The sequence below is a fragment of the Protopterus annectens genome, chromosome 2.part2 (genome assembly GCF_019279795.1).
Source record: "Protopterus annectens isolate FY-2018-M chromosome 2.part2, PAN1.0, whole genome shotgun sequence".
Taxonomy (NCBI): Eukaryota; Metazoa; Chordata; order Ceratodontiformes; family Protopteridae; genus Protopterus; species Protopterus annectens.
In genome coordinates, this window is record NC_056730.1 from 571399619 (window position 1) to 571420962 (window position 21344).

Here is a 21344-nt window from a genome sequence, read left to right on the forward strand (position 1 = left end):
AGTTTTATTTGGGTTCAAGATTAATTGGGAATCTGCCAACCATGATTCAATAGCATTGAAGGGTGTTTGGGTTAAGTTCTGTAGTTCTGGTAGAGTTGGGGCAGAACACATGACAGTGGAGTTGTCTGCATACTGTATAAGGGTGGCTAGAGTTGTAGCATTATGGAGATTATTTGTAAAAAGGTTGAAAAGGAGAGGGCTGAGAACAAGCTCTTGAGGCATGCCCATAGTCACTGGTAGTAAGGGAGAAAGCCCTGTCCTTCTACTCAGTCTCGTACAGACTGCGCAGAGGTGACCCATGTCTGGCATACAAGGTCATCTCAGACCCAGCCATGATGGAGTTGCTGCATATCCGTAAATCAAATTCCACTCATGCAACCAGCACACAAGGCCTCGACATGGTCTGTAGCACTCCCCCCATCTGTGGAATAGACTCTCTCTCTCCATGTCAAGCACAGTACCTCTCTAGCCCTCTTTAAGAAGAACCTAGATGACTGGATGGGAAACAGAAAATACACCCCTGGGATCCCACCTGTGTCCCTGCTGGACAGGGGAAACAGGTGCTGACTTTTTTGGGGAACATGGCTGGAATTCTTGGCTAGGCTTATAAGGGCCTCTGGGCCAATATGCTACTATCATCCTATGAACCTAAGTTATGGTAAGTACATAACTTCTGCATCTGATGTAGTCCTTTTCACTCTTCCTCGCTGATAGGTCAGAGTCCCTGGCTATGCAGCTCTTGGGTGGCCCTCAAGGAAGGATATGCCAGAGCACTGTCAAGCCAAAAGAAACCCTGCTTCTGGATATAATGTCCAATTTGTAGTGCAATACAAAAGCATGAGTCTTTGACCACATGGCTGCAGCACAGATTTCATAAAATGAGGTCCTAAAATAATAAGCAGAAAGCAGATGATGTAGCCATAGATCTGGTAGTATGGGCCTTTGGCGGTCAAGGCAATTAAACACCTTTTTGGGAATAAACATGAGAAATACAATCTGTCATCCATTTGGCCAAAGTAATTCTGGAAGCTGCTTGCCTCAAACAATTTGAGGAAAAGGAAACAAACATCTGGTCACATTTTCTGTACTTCTTTGTTCTGCGAATACAGAAACAATCGTCAATGAACATCACGGAGATGCAAAATATACTCTCCTTTATTAGAAAAATTGGGGGAGAAAATTGGCAATTGAACAGATTGATTAATGTTTGATTCTGTGGCCGCTTTTGGCATAAAGGAAGGGTTAAGTCTGTAAGGAAACTCTGTCTTTATGGAAGATGATGTACACAGGTTTAGCTGATAAGGCTTGAACTACAGATACCCTCATAGCCGAAGTGATGGCTACCAGGAATATTGTCTTCCAGGAAAGAAATTTCATGCCACAAGTGTCAGCTGGTTCAAATGGCTTTTGAGTAAGTCCTTGAAGAACAATTATAAGATCCCAAGGAGGTAAAGGGTCTTTTATTGGATGTCTAAGTAGAAAAATGCCATTCATGAATGCTTTACATAATCTGGAAGTAGAAAGAGAGGTAAAATCGTTTCCAGTATGGAAATTAGATACATCAGCTAGTTGAAGTTTTAAGGTAGAAAAAACTGGCTCTTTCCTGAAAAAGAGTACTAAGGAAAAAAAGAATGGCAAAAATAGCTGAGAAATGATCCACATTTTCCTTTGATGCCCAAATGGAAAACATCCCCCCACTTGCTGTTTTAGATTTTTTTAGTGGATGCCTTTTGAGAAGCCAGAATTATTTCATGGACTGGGAAGACAAGCCTGGACTTTCTTACAATTACTGGAAATGGAGAAACCATGTGGTTAATCTGAGGGTCTGAAAATTGGGGTACTGGTATTCTGACCAGTGACTAATGAGGTCATGTATGAGATCTAGTACATATGGGAGATAACTTGAGGTGAGACCAAAGGAAGGGGAACCATACCTGACAAGGCCAGAAGGGGGCAATGAGGATTACTGAGCTCTTCAACCTGCTGGCTTTCTGTAGAAATTTTAGGATCGGGGGCGGGAGCATATAGGAGATCCAGGGGCCAGCTGTGGACTAGAGCATCCCTCTGTGACTCCCCCTCTGGGGGATAAGAGCAAAGTACCTGCTGTATTTGTTGTATGGGGAGAGGCAAAAAGATTGCAACATGGTTGACCCAAATGGCTGAAACTCTTGTTCACTACTGATCGATGAAGAGACCACTCATAAGGAATCAGACTGGATCTGCTGAGTCTGTCTGCCAATGCACTGGTTTCCCCTGGAATATGTGTTGTAAGTAGAAAGCAGCTTGAAGAGATCACCCATTCCCAAACTCTCATGGCTTCTCTGCATAACAAATAAGATCAGGTTCCACCTTGTTTGTTGATGTACCAGATCACTGACATGTTGTCTGTATGTATAGCAGTAGTCCCCAGAGTGAGAAAGTCCTGAAATGCTTGCAATGTTAGACAGACTGCTCTCATCTCAAGGACACTGACATGCAACTTGGTCTCCTTGAAGGCTAATCTAAGCCAAGACACCACAATGTTATTAAAGTTTTTTATTTTCGTTTTTTTTTGCACTGGATCTTCTGGTTTTCTGTCCTTTTGCTTTTTGGTCTCGGAGGAGGACCACATGCCTTGGACCATCTTTTCCTTGTAATAACCCCCACCCCAACTGGGAAGCGTCTGTGGTCACTGTGGCTATTGGAGGAGGGAGAGCAAATGGTCTGCCCAGATATAAGGTCATCTGACTGCATCCACCATTGGAGATAACGTCTGCAGGTTGAAGCAAGTCTGATAGGAACAGATAGCTTTTGGTAAAGAATGGATCACTGTCCACTGTAGAACTTGCATAAAAAAATTTCCTAAGGGAAGTAGGACAATGGCAGCTGACACAGACCCCAGTGCTCAGAGCATCAACCTCACTTGGGTGGGGTGGGGGAATTAAGCTCTAGTAAGTCCTGAACTTTTAGTTATGTACTTACCATAACTTTAGATGTATGGGATCCATCTCGCCTACATTCTCTACAGATGGGTTCATTGCCGATCCTCGGCTCCGACTCGGCCGCTATACAATAGAACGCAGTCTCTTATTGGCTGAGTTACCTCGTATCCCAGGATGAACCACTACTGCTTCCCCAGATCTTGTTTGTCAGCACACACGCACACACACACATAGACTGTTGTTATAACATTGCCAGGTGTTTCAAGAGAGGAAAATGTTGAATTCGGATCGTCCTTTCTCTTCTGGCCTACAAGGCAGGGGGAAGAGGGTGGGTTATTAGGAATGTAGGCGAGATGGATCCCATACATCTAAAGTTATGGTAAGTACATAACTAAAAGATGTAATGTGATCCTATCTTGCCTACATTCTCTACAGATGGGACAGCGTCCCTAGCACCTAATTCCTAGGTGGCTCACTGGAAAACGCTCCTGAGGACCGTGGAACCGAAGGAAGCTCGCCCCCTAGATGCCACATTCAATTTGTAGTGAGAAATAAAGGTGTGTAGAGAAGACCACGTAGCAGCCGCACAAATGTCACTAATAGAAAGCTTGGAATGAAAGGCTGCCGAAGTGGCCATAGCCCTGGTAGAATGAGCTTTCACTGGAACTGTAAGCTCCTCATTTGAAATGCGATAAATATGACTGATACAGTCTCTGATCCACTTGGCAGTAGTGACTTTCGTGACGGCTTTGCCCAATTTACCATCCGAAAAGGACACAAACAGTTGATCTGATTTTCGTGCTTGATGTGTCCTATCCAAATAGAAATGTAATTGTCTGTGCACGTCTAAGCTGTGAAAGGTATACTCAGCTCTGTTTGAATACTTAGGGAACAAAAACGGTAATTCCAGTGATTGTTGCAAACAAAAGTTAGAACAAACCTTTGGTATAAAGGATGGGTTTGGTCTAAGAGATACTCTATCCTTGTGAAATACCAGGTATGGTGGTTTGACACACAGGGCTTGAAGTTCTGAAACTCGCCTGGCTGATGTAATAGCAACTAGAAGAGCAGTCTTCCAAGAAAGAAATTTTAAGTCACAAGTTGCTGCCGGCTCAAAGGGAGGTGAGGTTAATGCACCTAACACCACGTTAAGGTCCCACGGTGGTGCAGGATGAGATATAGGGGGCCGTAGAAGCCAAGCTCCTTTAATAAAAGCTTTGCACAACTTGTTGCTCATTAAAGGTGGTTCTATGCTTTAGTGGAAATTGGAAATAGCATCCAATTGAACTTTGATGGTAGACACCGAACAACCTTGGTTGAACAGGGAAGCTAAAAACTTCAGAACCTCTGACACCGAGGCTGTCATAGGGTCTAATCCTCGGAGTTGGGCCCAAATAGCAAACCTGTTCCATTTATTGCTATACATCTTTTTAGTAGAAGTCTTGTGGGCCGAGGACAAAATATACATGACTTCAGGGTCGAAAGAATGGCTCCTAACTATGGTCGGAAGAGGAGTAGCCAAGCTGCTAGCGTCAATGAATGGAGGGACTGATGGAGCTGTCCTGACTGATGCATCAAGAGGTCCGGACTTTGGTCCAGGAACCAGGGACCCTCCAATGCATATTTGTGAAGAAAGGGGAACCAGACTTGACGAGGCCAGTATGGGGCGATTAGAATCATTTTGCTTTCCAAGCGAATCGCCTTCTGAATCACCTTGGGGAGAAGGGGAACCGGTGGAAAAGCGTATAGCAGACCGGGGGGCCAAGCTTGGACTAGAGCATCCTTGGGGATCTCCCCCGGAACTGGGGTGAGAGAAGAACTGTTGGCATTTCGCATTGAGGGGAGTTGTGAAAAGATCGCAACAAGGAGCTCCCCATCTCGTGAAAATCTGTGTTACCACTCTGTCGTTCAAGGACCACTCGTGAGGGGAGAGAATAGTTCAGCTCAGTCTGTCGGCTATCATGGTGGATCTCCCCAGAATGTGTGTTGCCACTAGGAAATGTTTGGTAGCAATTGCCCAATCCCATACCTTCATGGCCTCTCTGCAAAGGGGGTAAGACCTGGTCCCTCCTTGCTTGTTTAAGTACCAGACTACCGACATGTTGTCGGACTGAATGGCAATCGTACCCTGGGGGAGGTGATCATGCAGTGCTTGCAACGTTAAAAGCACTGCCCTCGTTTCCAGGATACTGATGTGGAGAAGACTCTCGTTGGTGTGCCACGTGCCTTGGACCGACCTGTCCAGATAATGCCCCCTCCACCCTGTCTGGGAGGTGTCCGTAGTCAACGTGGCCGAGGGGAGTGGGGGAACGAATGGTCGCCCTAGATTCAGGTTGGAGGAAAGAAGCCACCAACGAAGATCCTGTTTGCATGTCTCTGTGATCAATATGTGGTGACTGAGGGGAAGGTCTTGATAAGACCACTGGACTGATAGGAGCCACTGGAGTATCCTCATATGCAACCTTACCAAGGGGACCAGAAGAATGGTGGCTGACATGGAACCCAACAGCTGCAGGACCATTCTCGCTGGAGCGCGACGTCTGAGGAGTAATGCCCGAACCTGAGACTGCAGTGCTGCTATCCTTTCCGCAGGAAGATAGACTCGCATCTGCCTTGAGTCTATTTTTGCACCAAAAAACAAAATACGCTGTGATGGCAGCAATACGGATTTTGTCCAATTGAAGGTGATTCCTAAGGAGTTGCCTAGGGAGATAGTGGCTGCTAGAGCTTTGAAGAGTAGATGCCTGGAGGTGGCAGTTAGGAGCCAGTAGTCTAGGTATGGAAACTCCTGGAATCCTAGACTTCTCAGGTGAGCAGTCACCACTGCCAAACATTTGGTGAACACCCTGGGGGCTGTGGTGAGACCAAAGGGCAGTGCACGGAACTGGAAATGACTGTCTCCTAGGCTGAAGCACAAGTGTCTCCTTGACGCCTGATCTATCAGAATGTGATAATAGGCGTCTTTGAGATCTCTGGAGCACATCCAAACACCTTTCTCCAAAAGCGGAAGAATGGATTGCAAGGTGACCATCCGGAATTTGGACTTTTTCACTGATCGGTTTAACTTGCTGAGATCCAAAATGGGCCTCAAGTCCCCGGTCTTTTTTGGTACCAAAAAGAATCTTGAGCAATTCCCTGATCTAGCCTGATCTGCGGGGACAGGTTGGATGACTCCTTTTTGAAGCAGCTTCAATATTTTGCTGGCTGCCAGATCCCGTTGACGGGGTGGCGGGTCCGGGATTCTTTGGGATGGTGGGGGGGTTGAGAGAAGGGAATGGTGTAACCTCCGGCGATGATTCGGAGCACCCATTGGTCCTGAGTGATACTTTCCCAGGCCTTTAGGTGCCTCGAAAAACAACCCCCAACTGGCTCCGGAGCTGCACAGTCGGGCATTCCTTCAGGGATGCTGGAAGGAGGAGGAGCCATGAAAGGACTCGCGGTCTCCAGTGTTGTGGGGGCCTCCGCCACCTCTGGGACGGTGTTTCCCTGAAAATTTTCCCCCTCCTCTGCATCTAGAAGGGGAATCGCTCTGCTGCGACGAGTAAGGCTTTTGAGACTTACGGAACCACATTTTCCCTCCTCTTCGAGCCTTGGGATAAGGTCTGAAGGGAGTGGAAAACCGGGCCCCTACGGCAGTTAAAGTCTTACCCTCCTGTTCGCAGGGAGTCAAAGTGTCCTTTACCTTGGGTCCAAACAGAGAGGACCCATCGAAGGGGGCGTCGGCAAAGGAAGACTTAAAGGCCTCCGCAAAGTGACACAGGCGTAGCCAGGCTTGTCTCCGTAGAGCAACACCTGTTCCCGCCGCTCTGCTCGTCCCTTTGGCTGCATACGAAATGAGCCTCATGGACGAGTTGGATAAAGAGGACAGAGTAGCCAACTGGGAGTTAACCGTCTGGGCTAACCGCTCAGGTAAGTTACCGGAGAGGGTATCCGAAAGCTCCTTGACCAGATCCCTCTGCAGTCTCGTGAAATGCATCAAGTAGTTCAGAGACCTTAATGTAAAGGTTGCTGAAGTAAGGGTGCTCTTCCCGTACCGATCCATGCTCCTGGACTCCTTATTAGGAGGATGGACAGACGTTGAAGCCTCTGCCACATCTTGCTGGGTGGCAGATGCCACCACCAAGGCATCTACAGCCACACCTTTGGAAAGAAAGTCCTTATCAGGGGGTGACGAAAGGAATTGATTGGGGCGAGCTGGCACCGGTTCAACAGAGTCCGGGTGTTCCCACGCCCTTCGAGAGATCAAATCCAGAAGCTCATCGAAGGGCGGAGACACCCAGGAGGCAGAGGGCTGAGCCCCGAAGGCCTTGAGGAACACCGACTCCTCAGCAGAAGGGGGTTTGGACTGCCAGTCGCCTCGTTGCTTAAGGATCTCCAAGATGTCCGCAAAGGATACATCATCCGAGGACGACTTGGGGACCCTTCCGCATCATCGAGGTCGGTATCCGAGGTGAGAGACTCATCAGGGGAGTCAACGTGCTTCCTCTTGCACTGTTTCTTCCTCGGAGGTTCCTCCGAAGACGTTTCGGAGGGACCTCCAGGAAGAAGGGAACCCCCGATGGGGGTAACCTCAGGCCCAAGGGCTCCGCTGTCGTGAGACAGGGGGATTGCAAAGGAGCCAGTCTCTGTGCCAAGGGAAGGTGGTGGTGAGATGGTAGAAGTGGCCAGAGAGGATTTGGCCAAGGCACTCCTCATGGCCTTGAAGGCGGGACCCCCAGAGTCCTGGGATGGTTCAACCCCCAAGGCCACAACAGCAGTCGGAACTCCCGCCACGGCCTTTGAGAGGGAGGCTCGGAACCAAAAGGATCGGTCCCGAAGCGTCCCCCCCGGGGCCGACAGAGGAGGTCCGCGTACCGAACCCCGACCCGAAGGGCGGGGTTGGAGTTAGGGTCGGAACCGACCCGACAACCTCCACCGGCTCCACCAACACCAACTCCAATGGCGCCAAAGCTGTTGGAGGAGGAACCGAGATAGCAGGGTGGGAAACCGGCTCCGGAGCCGACTGGGCTGGAGCAGAGATCAACTTTTGGAAGACTGGAGACTGAAAAAGCCTTTGAAGCACCCTGTCTACATCTGAATCAGACATCCTCGACGACCGAGAAGAGACCGACCGGGTCTGAGTCGACTTCTCCGCCGGCTCCGAAAGACTGGGGGACCGGCTCCGTATGGTTTCGAGAAGTATCGGCGCCGAGGGAGATTCCACTACCACTGCAATTTCCCTCGGAGCCGATGGGGACTTCGGCACCGAAGGGGAAGAGTCTGAGCGGGCAACCCTCATCGGCTCCGAAGGCAGTGGAGCCGATGGAGATGACTCGCCTCTCGACGCCCAAGCTCTCGACTCCGAAGCCAGAGGAGTCGAGGCTAGAGACATCGAGGCAGACCATTCCGCCCTCGGCTCCGAAGTCCGTGGAGCCGACGGAGAAGCCTGCCTTGACTTTTTTGCTGCCGGATCCGACGGGCTGGTTGGAGCCAAAGATTTTTTCTTCCTCGAAGGGGAAGAAGAAGAAGATAGGGCTTCCTCAAAGGAAGGGGTAATAAGCCCTTTCAAAATCAATTTATTTTTCCTCTCTTGGAGCACGCGAGAGGAAAAAGCGTGGCAAACGCTACAGGATTCCTGGAGGTGCTTCGGGCCCAAACAGTAAACACACAAGGAATGGTCATCCGTAATGGACATTTTATAATTGCATTTAGAACATTTTTTAAACCCTGATGGCCTGTGTTCCTTCGACATGGCTATCTACTTCAACACTAAACTTCAAAGACTTCAAAAAGAAACTAGACACATGACCGCCTAGACTCTAACTAAAACACCTAGGCTAGGGCAAGGCCCCTCTAACTTAAACGGGATCACTTACCACCAAAAATAATACAATTTTACCACAAAAATTTTCAACTACACAGTCACACAACAACAAGAAGCTGTTAAAACAGCTTTTGGGTAAATTTTAGCAAAAAATTTGACAGAAAATAATTCACTAAGAGGCACTTATCTCAGCCAAGTCCGAGACCACGTCTATGCTCGAGAAGCGGCAAACGAGATCTGGGAAGCAGTAGTGGTGCATCCTGGGATACGAGGTAACTCAGCCAATAAGAGACTGCGTTCTATTGTATAGCAGCCGAGTCGGAGCCGAGGATCGGCTCCGAACCCATCTGTAGAGAATGTAGGCGAGATAGGATCACATTACATCTTGCTGTCTCAAGGATATTAGGTGATGCAGATGTAGAGATACCACTTGCGTAACTGTCTTCAGCTGCGTTCCTATGAACTCTACATTCTGAACAGGAATCTGGTTTAATTTCATCAAGTTTATTATAATGCCAAGGGAATCTGGGATCTGAACCAAGTAATCCCTGGCTTTTAGTAGTTGATGCCTCGTTGTTATAGTAAGCAGCCAATGGTCTTGATACAAAAACACCCGGAATCCTTTCAGCTTCGGGTGAGCTGCTACAAATGCCACACACTTAGTAAACAGCCCATGGCAGACATGGTCTTTCCTTCTTGCTCATTGCAGGTTAAGTTCATCTTTCACTAATGTCTAAACAAGGAGGAACCACCAAAAGGGGCATTAATGAAAGATGCCTTGAAGGGTTTCGCGAAGTCGCAAAGCTGCATCCAGGCATATCTCCTAATAGCTATGCCTGTACCGGCTGCTTGTGAAGTGCCTTTCTCAGTATGCAAAATCAACCTCATTGAAGAATTTGCAAGGGAAGACAGAGTCATCAGCTGGGATTCAAGTTCTCCTCCATCATGGTCTCAGCAAGAGATGTGGTTAGCTCTTTAACCAGGTCTTTGTGCAAATCAGGTGAAGTGGGCCAAATAGTAACCTCAGCGCAAAGGTTGCTGAGGCGTAAACGTGCTTTCCATGTCTGTCCATTGCCCTGGACTCCTTGTTTGGTGAAGAACAGTGGAGCTCTGTTCAGCTAGCTCCTTTTTTGTGGTTGCTGACACAACAATGGCATCTACTGGGATGCCTTTGCTCCAGTGTAGACGGTCAGAGGATAGACTGAGGAACCTGTCGGGGTGCTTAGGAAAAGGCTCAACCATGTCTGGCGCCTTCCAAGCCCAGCAGGAAACAATCTATGAACTCATCCGGGGGGGGGGGGGGAGTGCCTAAGATGTAGAGGGGGTCTGCCCCGAAAGCCTCCAGGAATACAGACTCCTCAGGAGGAGGTTGGGAGGACCAACCACCTTTCTAATTTAGGAGTTCTAGGATATCTCCAAAGGACACATCTTCAGGTGGTGATCAGGAAGTTCCTTCTCCCTCACTGAAATTGGTGCCTCAGTTTGGGTCTACATGGGGGAGTCTATGTGCTTTCTCTTACACTTTTTCTTTGAGGGACCTCCTCCATGGGGTGTTCTGAGGAAGAAGGGGGGAAGTGGTCTGGAGGCTCCTCAGGGCACACTGACCTACGGTAAGAGTGATGGGCTCAGTGCTCAGATCCAATAAAGGAAAGGGCAAATCCTGGATGTAGGGAGACTGTTCTCTGATCCTACAGAAGGCCCTTTCTGCAACCTGGAAGGCAGATGGTCCCAGGGAGACTCTCTCCCTCTCTCTCGGAGCCAAAGTCACCAGAGGAGACAGAGCAGGGCCAACTAGAGATTCAAGGCCTCCAGACAGAATCAGACCCAGCTGTCAAGGACCGATGTCCAAAGGGAAAGTGACGGATTCAATAAAGTCGGAGCCAAGGGCAATCCCCCGGAGCCAGCACCGACATCCTAGATCAGAGACCCACTCTGATCTGACAAAAATCACAACAGAGCTGGTCAGGGACACAGAGTCGAGGAAGGGACCTTCCTTGGATCCGACAGACTCTTTAGGGTATCTGGATCCTGGGGTTCCGAAGCAAAGGTTCAGATCAGAGAAGGAGTCTGCAAGATATATGGCGGAGCACTCATGGATCCAAGATGAGACGGAGATGCAAGACCCCATCTTAATTTGAGCCCTGAGAAACTTTCGCATGAATCTGCCCATATCGGCCTCTGTGAGACTTCGAGAAGACCTAGACAAGGAAGCTGAGGAAGTGGGTCTGGATGAAGTTGTAGATTGAAGAATCATTGCAGAAGAAGCCGGAATCACTGGTTTCAGATGGTTAACTGGTGTACATCTCCTAACCACTGGATCCAATGCCTTAGGATCCGAGGTAGAGGTGCTTGAAACAGGAGATCCAGAGATAAGCTCAGTTTCTATTGGATCCAATGAGGTTCTAGGATCCGACACTGTCAGGCCAGATAATGTCTTAGGATCCAAGGGAGCTCTGGGATCAGAGGGTGGCTTGGTCATGGTTAGATCTGAGACTTTATGTCTCTTCCCGCATGGCTCCGATGAGACCCCTGGAGAAACAGAAAGGGCTCTTCTTTTTCTGTTCCTTCAAGTTACCATGCTTTGAGGGGGGTTTGAGCCCTAGAAGAAAGTGATGATGCCGGCAAAAGGCCCTTCAAAATAAGCTCGTTTCTTCTGTTGGACAAGGCCTGGGGTTTAAAGGATGCACAGACTGCACAATCCACATTTAAATGACCTGGCCGTTAACAACAGATGCACTTCTTGTGGGCATTCGAGCTGGGGATCTTATGCCTACAAGAAGTGCAGCTCTTGAAGCCTGTTGATTTGTCCGACATCTTTAATACAGGGAAATTGTTGACCCAAGAAACAAATGGGAGATGCACCTTCACACACACATACACACTCTAAGCAACAAAGTTAAAATGTAAATCTAATAAAGACAAAGTTTACTGACTATTGTAGCCGTTTTATTTTTTATTAACAAAGTTGAAAAAGAAATTGCCAATGGCATGAAGAGACGTTGAAAAGGAGTAAAGGACAGCAGTCCCTAATGCCTGCGGTTGACTATAAAGAGGGCGGATAGAAAGGTTAACAATAACAACAGCAGCAGCAGCAGTGAATACAACTCAAAGTTAAATTTGACTTAACTCAAAACAACCCACTAAAGACTCGGAAACCACATAAGGACACAATGACGGCAAATGAGATCTCAGGAGTTAGAGAAGGTATGATGCATTATGCAAAGATGGAGGAGCTTGAGACTCAGATCCTGAAGTCTAGGAAATGCATCCAAGTTGGATCTAATATTGGATCCGACAGCCATCAGTGAGGAAGAATACAGAGGACATAATCAGATCAATCTCTTTCTGATCAGCTGGTAACAATGAAGAGAAATTGTTTAAACTACACAAACTTACACATAAAGCACTGGTAGTTAAATGCTACTGTACTAGACTGCACTTGCAATGTTGGAATCATTGTAGGGAAGGTCACCCTGCCCAGGGTTTCTTCCTCCCCAAAATTGCATACCCAACTGATCCCAAAATCTAGCCAGCATTTGGGAAAAGGAAAAACAAAAGTTATGTACTTACCGGATCTGTACTTGTCTCTGTCTTGTTCAATCTGTGGGACTTCGGATCTGACACCAACCAATTCCAAAGTCTTCTACTCGTTTGGCTCTGCCTCCCTTACCCATAATCCCCTGCACCTCACCCTAATCCTCAAATCAAGTTTGTCCCATGGCAAACACCTTTAACATATCTGCATAAAGGTATATATAGGACACAGAACTCCAAAGGAAAGGAACAGAAGATTTCCCCAATTTGGTCACAATGGAAAGGCTAGCCAAGCCACTAAATGTGGGGGCAGGAGGGGTGGAATGGTTGAACCAGATGGAGCCAGACAACACGACTATCGTTATGATACATACATAACTTTCATATTTGATTTGTCTGCTCCAGCTGGTTTCAACCTGTGGGACAGGGTCTCCAGTTCGTCAAGAGGAATTAAGGAAGGAAATGCCACAACATGGTGCAGCTAAAGGAAAGTCCTGGATCTAGATTGAACATACAACTTATAATGTGACACAAAGGTGCAGTGACCCAGTCAAGTGGAAGTTGCGCAAACCTCATCCATTGGTACTCTAGAAAGAAAGCTGTAGCAATAGCTCTTGTCAAATGACGTTTAAGGCCTGTGAGGAAGAGTCTTGCCTTTCAAGGAATATGCAAACAGAATAAAATCTGATAGACACCTGCATAAAGTTGCTTTAGAAAGAGGTGAGCCCAGCCTGGATTTTGAAAAGAAGACAATTGTCTAGATTTCCTGAAAACTTTTGTACAATCCAGATAAATCCACAGTTGTCTATGTATGTCCAAACAATGCAGAATGTATTCTCCTTCACTGGAGAAATTGGGAAAGAATACGGGAAGATGAATGGAAATGTTAAGGTTATTCTCAGAAGCTACCTTAGATTAAAAAAAAAAAAAAAAGGTTTGTACAAAAAGAAACCCCGTCTCTAAGGAGGTGAAGAATCAAGAGCTTGCAATTCTGAAACTCTTCTGCAGGAAATAACTGCTAACAAAAACAAAGTTTTCCGAGACACGAGCTTCAAGTCAGAAGTAGCTGAAGGTTTAGATGGAGGACCTGCAATACAAAAAAGTCAAATCCCAGGGAGGGACTGGATCCCACACTGTGCAACATAGCAAAAAAGTACCCTTAAGGAATGCCTTAGATGTTTTAAGGGAAGCCATGGGCACATTATTGCTGCCAACAGGAAAATAAACTAGCTGCTAGTTGCACTTTAATCACTGAAAAACTGGAGCCTGACTGAAATAACTCAGTGAGGAAATCCAAAACAGATTCCAAAGGGGCAGAGAAAAGATTGAGACTGAGAGTCTGCCAAAATTTCCTAAAACACATTTTTTTGGTAGACTGTGTTTGAGATGACAAAATATGAACAGTCTGTGACAGTTTGGGATTTGTGTCCATCAAAGGAACTGGAAAAAATGATGTGGTTAACTTGGGAAGACTGCAGGTTTGGAGGATTCAGACCTGCTGGGTGAGAAACAAGATCCAGAATGGGATCCAGTACCCAAGGAATGTACTTCAAAAGAGGCCAGAGGAAGAGAAACTACACCTGATGAGGCCAAAAGGGGCCTATGAAGATTACAGTGACTCTGCACTAGGCTGCTTTCTGAAGAAACTTTATCAGTAAAGGAACCAGAAGATATGTTTACAGGAGCCCCAGCGGAGCAGCAAAGCATCCCTGGGGGACTGTTCTGGATGATGGACTAGTGCGTAATAACTGTTGTACTTAGTGATGGATGGGAAGGCAAAAAGGTCACAACACAGAATGTCCCAAAGCTGAACAATACAAGTTCCAACTCTCGGGATTAGGGAACACTTGTGAGGTAACAGAATGCTCCTGCTGAAGCTGTCAGAAATTCTGGACTTCCCCAAGATGTGCACTACCACCTGAATCCACGGAGAAGAAATCACCCATTGCTGAAACCTTATGGCCTCTTGACAAAAAGAATAAGAACATGCCCCCCCCCCCGCTTGTTCTTATACCAGACGACCAACATATAGCCCATCTGACTTCACAATCACACCTCTGGGAAGAATGTCTTGAAAAGCCTGCAAAGAAAGAAGAACTACTCATCTCCAGAACAGTGATATGAAAGTGGATCTTTGCAGATGACCAGGTCCCTTTGAACTGTCCCCACCTTCAAAATGCCCCCATACCACCCCAGGAAGGAGGCATCCATGGTGACCATGACTGATGTAGGTGGAACAAAAGGTCTCCCATTGGTTAATAAAGGACACCACAACCAGCGGTTGTGGCCGGGACATACCCTTGTCAGTCGAATTGGAAAGTCCACTAGATGGGTTAGGAAAAAAAACACTGCAGCCAGAGTCCACTGCAGAGCTGTCACGTGATATCGGGTTAGATGAAGCAACCTTATGGATGTTGCCATGTGACATAAAAGTTCCATAACCATTTGAGCTAGGGGGTACGAGACTGTAAGCACCAATAAGGCCTGAGCATGAAGACTGGACACTCTTGGCAGTGGTAACCTGCTTATCTGACTGACTGTATCCAGGTGGCAACATATGAGCTCTAAGGCTCAACTTGGGCTAATTGACTGTAATGCTTAACCGGTCGCACAGATGGAGTAAGAAATCTCTGGCTGTGATCAACAATGCTCTTGTGGGGATGGTGAGGAGTCAACTGTCTAGGTGCAGAAAGATATGAAAATCCTGCATCTGGAACCAGGCTGCGACCACTGCCATATATTAGGTAAACACCAAGGGGGCAGTGGTGAGTCCAAATGGCAGAGTCCTGAACCGAAAATGACTGGCCCCGAGTCGAAAGTGCAAAAACCTCCTGCAGCATCTGTTTATCTTGATAAGATGGTATGTGTCCTTGAAGTCTATCGAGCACATCCAAATGCCCTTCTTTAGCAGAGGTAATTTGGATTGTGCCATGACCATCTGGAACTTTGTCTTTTTCATGAATTAATTCAGTCTGCTCAAGTCCAAAAGGCCCTGAGGTCTTGTTCCTTTTTCTGCAACTAAAAAGAATCGGGAATAGATCCTGGATCCTTGCTGGACTGGTGGGGCCTCCTGGATGACTCGGTTTGCAATCAGCTCTTGCTGATCTCTACTGTTGCCTCCAATTTGTGATGGGGTGGAACATCTGGAAGTTATTTGATGAAAATTTGGAACTTCTGAAAAGGGAATGAAGTAACCTTTGGATACAACTCTTAACACCAATGCATCCCAGGTGATGGCCTGCCAAGCTATTGGGTAAAGAGCGAAATGACCCCTGACTGCCTCCAGGGTAGGACAGTGAAACTATCCTTGAGGATTGTTGGAAAGGCCCACTGGACAACATCCCATGGAACCTCTGATTCTGCAGACCACCCCTGCCTCACAGGCAGAGTCCATTATGATTCCCCCCCAACCTCTGAAGGAGTGTCCTGAGAAGACTGCTGCAACTTTCTAAAGAAGAAATGACTGGCCCCCTTTTTGGTTTCTTGAAAAGGTTTGTCGTGGGGTGGAAAAGTACACCTCTATAGCAGCATTTGCCCATCTTCCTTGCTCCTTGCTAGAGTATCCTTGATTTTCATCTTAAAGAGAGAACAGACAAATGGGGCATTAAGAAAGGCACCTTGAAGCAGTCTGCAATGTTACATAAATGCATCCAAACTTGGTGCTTTATGGCAACAAGAGCCAGCCGCTTGGGATGCAACATTGGCTGCATTCAAAGTAAGCTTCGTGGACACATTGGTTGCAGAAAGCAGGATATACAGCAGAGTTTCCAGTGTCTTCTGAGTCTCTGAAGACTGCTGTGCCTTAACAGTCCTTGATACTTCAGACACCAAATAGTGTTAAAGCCTTGTCAAGTATGACAAACAATTGGGTACTCTCAACATAAAAGTGGCAGAGGCATAGGAGTGCTTCCCCAGTTGGGCCAAAGCCCGAGACTCTCTGTTCAGGGGATGTACTGAGGAAATCTGCTCAGAAATCTCCTTCTTACTGGCCACTGCCACCACAAAAATGTATAGATAGGCTCCTTTAAGTAGAAAAGGGCTTGGAAGACTCAGAACTGGTAACAAAGCCTTACTGGTAGATGGCAGAAATTATAGTTTATTGGCCATTTGGGAAGCTTTTCCATCTCTTTCAACCTTCTGATTTAAAAGCCTGTGTTTGCTCTTGTTTCCTGCCTTTCCTCTTACTAGTCTAGTCCAGGTACAGATTTGTTGTATCCAGGACTCTTTGTAAGCTTCTGAGCCCCCCCCAAGCCTTTGAAGCCTTCTAGCTTATCAGTGGGAGTGGTAAGCATTAAGTAACCTATCTACCACAAGAGGAGTGGTCCCTGGCCCAGAAATTGTAGTTATTGGCTGTTTGAGCAGTTTTTTTTCCATCTCTTTCAACTTTTTGGTTTGAAAGCCGCACTTGCGCTTGTTTCCCGCCTTTCCTATAACTAGCCTAATCCGGATACAGAGTTGCTGTATCCAGGATTGTTGGTAAGCTTCTGAGCAACCAAGCCTTTCTGTGTTAGAGGGAAGCCTTCTTTTTATCAGTAGGAGTGGCAAGCACTTGGTAACCTATCTACCATAAGATTAGTGGTTCCTGGCCCAGAAATTGTACCTTACTGGCATTTAGAGTAGTTTTTTTCCATCTCTGTCAACTTTCTGGTTTAAAAGCCGCATTCACACTTGTTTCCCGCCTTTCCGGTAACAAGTCTAGTCCAAATACAGACTTGCTGTATCTAGGACTGTTGGTAAGCGTCTAAGCCCAAGCCTTTCTCTGTTGGAGAGCAGCCTTCTAGCTTATCAGGGGGAGTGGTAAGCACTAGGTAGCCTATCCTCCACGGGAAGAGTGAGTTTTGCCCCAGAAATTGTAGTTTATTGGCCATTTTGGGCAGTTTTCCATCTTTTTCAACTTGCTGGCTTAAAAGCCTGCGTTTGCACTTGTTCCCCACCTTTCCTTTAACTAGTCTAGTCCAGGTACAGATTTGCTGTATCCAGAACACTTTGTAAGCTTCTGAGTCTCCCAAGCCTTTTTGTGTTGGAGGGAAGCCTTCTAGCTTATCAGTGGAAGTGGTAAGCATTAGGCAGCCTATCTACCACAAGAGGAGTGGTTCCTGGCCCAGAAATTGTAGCTATTGGCCATTTGCGCATTTTTTCCATCTCTTTCAACTTTCTGGTTTAAAAGCCACACTTGCGCTTGTTTCCCCACCTTTCCTGTAACTAGCCTAGTCCAGATACAGAGTTGCTGTATCCAGGACCGATGGTAAGCTTCTGAGCCCCACATGCCTTTCTGTGTTGGGGTAAAGCCTTCTAGCTTATCAGTGGGAGTGGTAAGCACTAGGTAGCCTGTCAACCACAGGAGGAGTGGTTCTTGGCCCAGAAATTGTAGTTTATTAACCATTTGGGCAGTTTGCCCATTTCTTTCAACTTTCTGGTTTAAAAGACCACATCTGCGCTTGTATCCCATCTTTCCTGTAACTAACCTACTGGGAAGCACTAGAAAGCCTTAAACTGATACAAGCCTTCTAGCTTAGAAGAGAGACTTTGGAGTGATTAAGCATCAGTTTTCTGTATTTTCTTGCTGTACTTAACTGTTTTCCGCCTAAATGCCAATTTTCCAGCATTTGTTGTGATTTAAAAGCTTGTTTGTTTTCACATATTGTACTTATTTGACTGCCTGCACTTTTAAAAAGTCATTTTTTGTTTAAATAATTTGTTTAACTGTTGTAGGCTACACACTAAAGTGCAATAGCCTTTTTTGATCATTTGTAGTCGTTTAAAGCTGTTTTAAGTGTATTTTTTTACTGTTTTTGCCTTATGTTTTCCAAAAATAAATAAATAAATAAATTCCTTGTTTCCCGCCTTTCTAGGCTAGTATAGTCCAGTTTTCAGGCTAGTGATGAATTCAGGGCTGTGTTACAAATTTCTGAGTTGCCCATACCTTACTTGGATAGAAGGAAGTTTCTCTGTTCACTTGTGAGAGAGGAGAGCTTTGAGCAGCTTTATCTGTCCCTGGAGGAGTGGATCCGGCCCAGAAGTTAGTAGTTTATTGGCCATTTTGGGCTAATTTTTCTCTTTCACTTCCCTGCTATAAAAACCAATTTTGAGCGGTTTTCCATGCCGGGCAGCGCTGGTTAGCTAGGGTTAAATTATTCCTGGCTCCACTAAGTCTCCTCTTCAGTTTTTCCCTTGAAACTAGCCAAACTCTCAACCTAAGCACTCAAAAAGCATCCTACAGTCCAGCACTTGCTAAGACCGAATAGCAAGCACTAATATACCCTGACACTTGATTGCCCAGCAGGGCAAGGCTCTTTATTCACCCCTCACCAACCAAGCGACTAAGCAGCTCACCCTACAATTCAGGCATGACCAAAGGGCAATTTCAGGTGTACTCTCCAGTCCAACTGGTAAATCTGGCTATCCTGAGGCAATGTTACAAATGCCTCATGTACACAAACAACCCTCTCCTCCTACCACAAAACACTAACATATGTGAGAGATGCAATTATACAGCCAAACTGGAGGCTAAGCTCTCTCCACCCAAGACTGGAACAGACAATCAAGAGGAGAAGGTTAATACTTGCACCACACCTCCAGCCACACAGAGACCTACTAAACCAGCACTGGCAAAAAATACACATAAATACACAAAATAATACTCAGAGGCTCTAAATAAAAACTGGCAAAAGCATCGGAGACCTCAAAGCAGACACCCAAACAACCTGCACCTCCCGTCACAAGCCAGACAACACATAAAACACAAAATCAGTGTGCCACACAATCACAGCCTTTAAGGCAAAATAACATACCTAACACACTAGTAATAGGTGACTCTATAGTCAAGCACACTGACGTCCCACTCACTAGGCTGGACAAGAAGAAGGTTACTGTTAGCTGCCTGTCGGGAGCCAGAATCCGCCTCATAAAACAAGGACTTGGGTCACTCCAGAACAAGTACAAATATGACTCTGTCATTGTTCATGTTGGTGTGAATGACCCGAGATGTACCTCCCTGGACTACATGAAGAGAGACATGGAGGATCTCTCTGATCATGTAGCCCAAATGGGTAGGACCCTGATCCTGAGTAGCATCCTGCCCTCACCAAGAAGGATACCTCAGTATAAAGAAAAAATGATCAATTTCAACAATTGGCTAACCTTCTGGTGTCATTCAAAGGGGAGCCAGTGTCTATCAGCCTGGGACAACATGCTCGACAAGCCGCTTTGCTTCCCAATAGACGGCTTGCACCTGTCACCCCTAGGCTTTCGAATACTGGTCAAGGCTCTTACTGCCCCCATAGTGCCTTTTTTAGGCAAAGCACAAAAGTCAAACCCACCTCCGTAAACAGCACAATTAATAAAAAACGGAGGGTTATGCTACTCAATGCCAGGAGTTTAAATGTCAAAATGCACACACTGGAAGCACTCCTCAGTATGGAGAACGTCGACATCTGTGCAGTAACTGAAACCTGGTTCAAGGCTCCAGAGCGCACCCCAGCACTACCGGGCTACAACTCATACCAAACGTTTTGGCCACAGAACACGGACCGAAACATAAAAGGAGGGGGTATATCCATACTCATCAAGGATACCTACACCTCCAGGTTAGTGGCGCAGCATGATACCTCTGAGATCATCCATGTGCAACTAACATCGGGCAAATCTGCAATGCAAACTGTGGCCTGCTACAGATCACCCTCCATGACTCAGGACCACCACTCCACCTTTCTGGAGACACTGGAAAAAGTACAGTTGTGTACACTTACCATAAATGTAATGTTCGAGTGTATTCACTGTTGCAGTCATTACATTTGGGTAATCTGCTGGTACGTTGCCCTCAGTCGGCCCGAATATCAAAGTCTTGGGTTCTGCGTCAGTTGCCGTCTCCTGTTGCAGTCATTACATTTGGGTAATCTGCTGGCAGGTTGCCCTCAGTCGGCCTGAATATCAAAGTCTTGGGTTCTGTGTCAGTTGCTGTCTCTGCTTCCATGACGTCAGGTCGTCAGGGGTATAAAACCTGCAGCCGATGCCATTTTATTCAATTTTTCTTGCCCCAGATGTCAGGTACCCCCCAAATGGGGAGCAAAAAAAAAAAAAAATATATATATATATATATATATATATATATCTATAGAAATAAACAGCAATATATATGTAAATGCAATTTTAGCAGCTTAAACTTTACCTTCATCTAAAAGCAAATACACCACAAAGGCTTTAGATTATAGTGAAGGAAAGTTCTAGAAAAAAAGGGGGGGGGGGTGGGTAACCGGACCGGACTGCACAGTGAAATCTCTAAGTCTCTATGGTTTATGGTAAGTGTACACAACAACTGTACTATCACTGTTGCAGTCACTGTATTTTTATATTATATTGTAGAATCCCAAAGCTAAGCTATGGAGGGGATGGGATGGAACTAAGCAGCATTAGGCAGTAGCAAGGTGCTGCCCTGCAAGCTGCAAAACCTGCCCTTCTGGAGAAGAGAGGCAAGGTTATAATAATGCTTTGTAAAAAGAGAAAACAGAGCTCTCCAGTGCAGCTTCTTGTCTCTCTTTGGTTGGGCTGAGAGGCTGGTTGAGGTGCTGAGGGCCCAATGGGCCCCCGTGGGGTGGGACTTGGCACCGGTTTCACCGCAATACGATATGCATGCAAATAGGCTTATGCTTATCCACTTAGGCACTATTGAATGTGATATCCCTATAGATCCTCCTCCCTATGCCAGTACATGCCACCTCAGTAGTTGCTTTGACTTTGTTGTTGATTTAGTCTGTTGGTTTAGTCTTAGAATTGTCTGTGTAAATCCCACTCCATGCAGAATAGAATCCTTGGTAATGTTGTGGGATTGGGGTAAAATGTTGGCAGGTGAATGATACTGGTTTGGTTGGGCACAAGGAAACCTTTGAGAGAGGACTACAGAGGATCCGAGAGGATGTGATACCCTGCAACCACCAGAGGCCCTGTAAGTCCTGCCACCCAAGCTGCTGCAAAAGGAAGGCTGTTTTGCAAGATAAAAAAAAAGGCTCCGCAGTTTTCCATAAATCCAAGAGGGCCTGTGGGTGAGTTGGTCTGCAAAAAAGGAGGGTGAGTGCAGGAGTTGGTGATCT

The 21344-nt window shown here is 46.5% G+C and overlaps 1 protein-coding gene across 1 annotated transcript in view; it reads right to left on the bottom strand.

Annotated features, from left to right (window-relative positions):
- The window catches only part of ACTR6 (actin related protein 6), a 462768-nt gene that overhangs the window by 209011 nt on the left and 232413 nt on the right, over positions 1–21344 (bottom strand). The window lies entirely within an intron of this gene.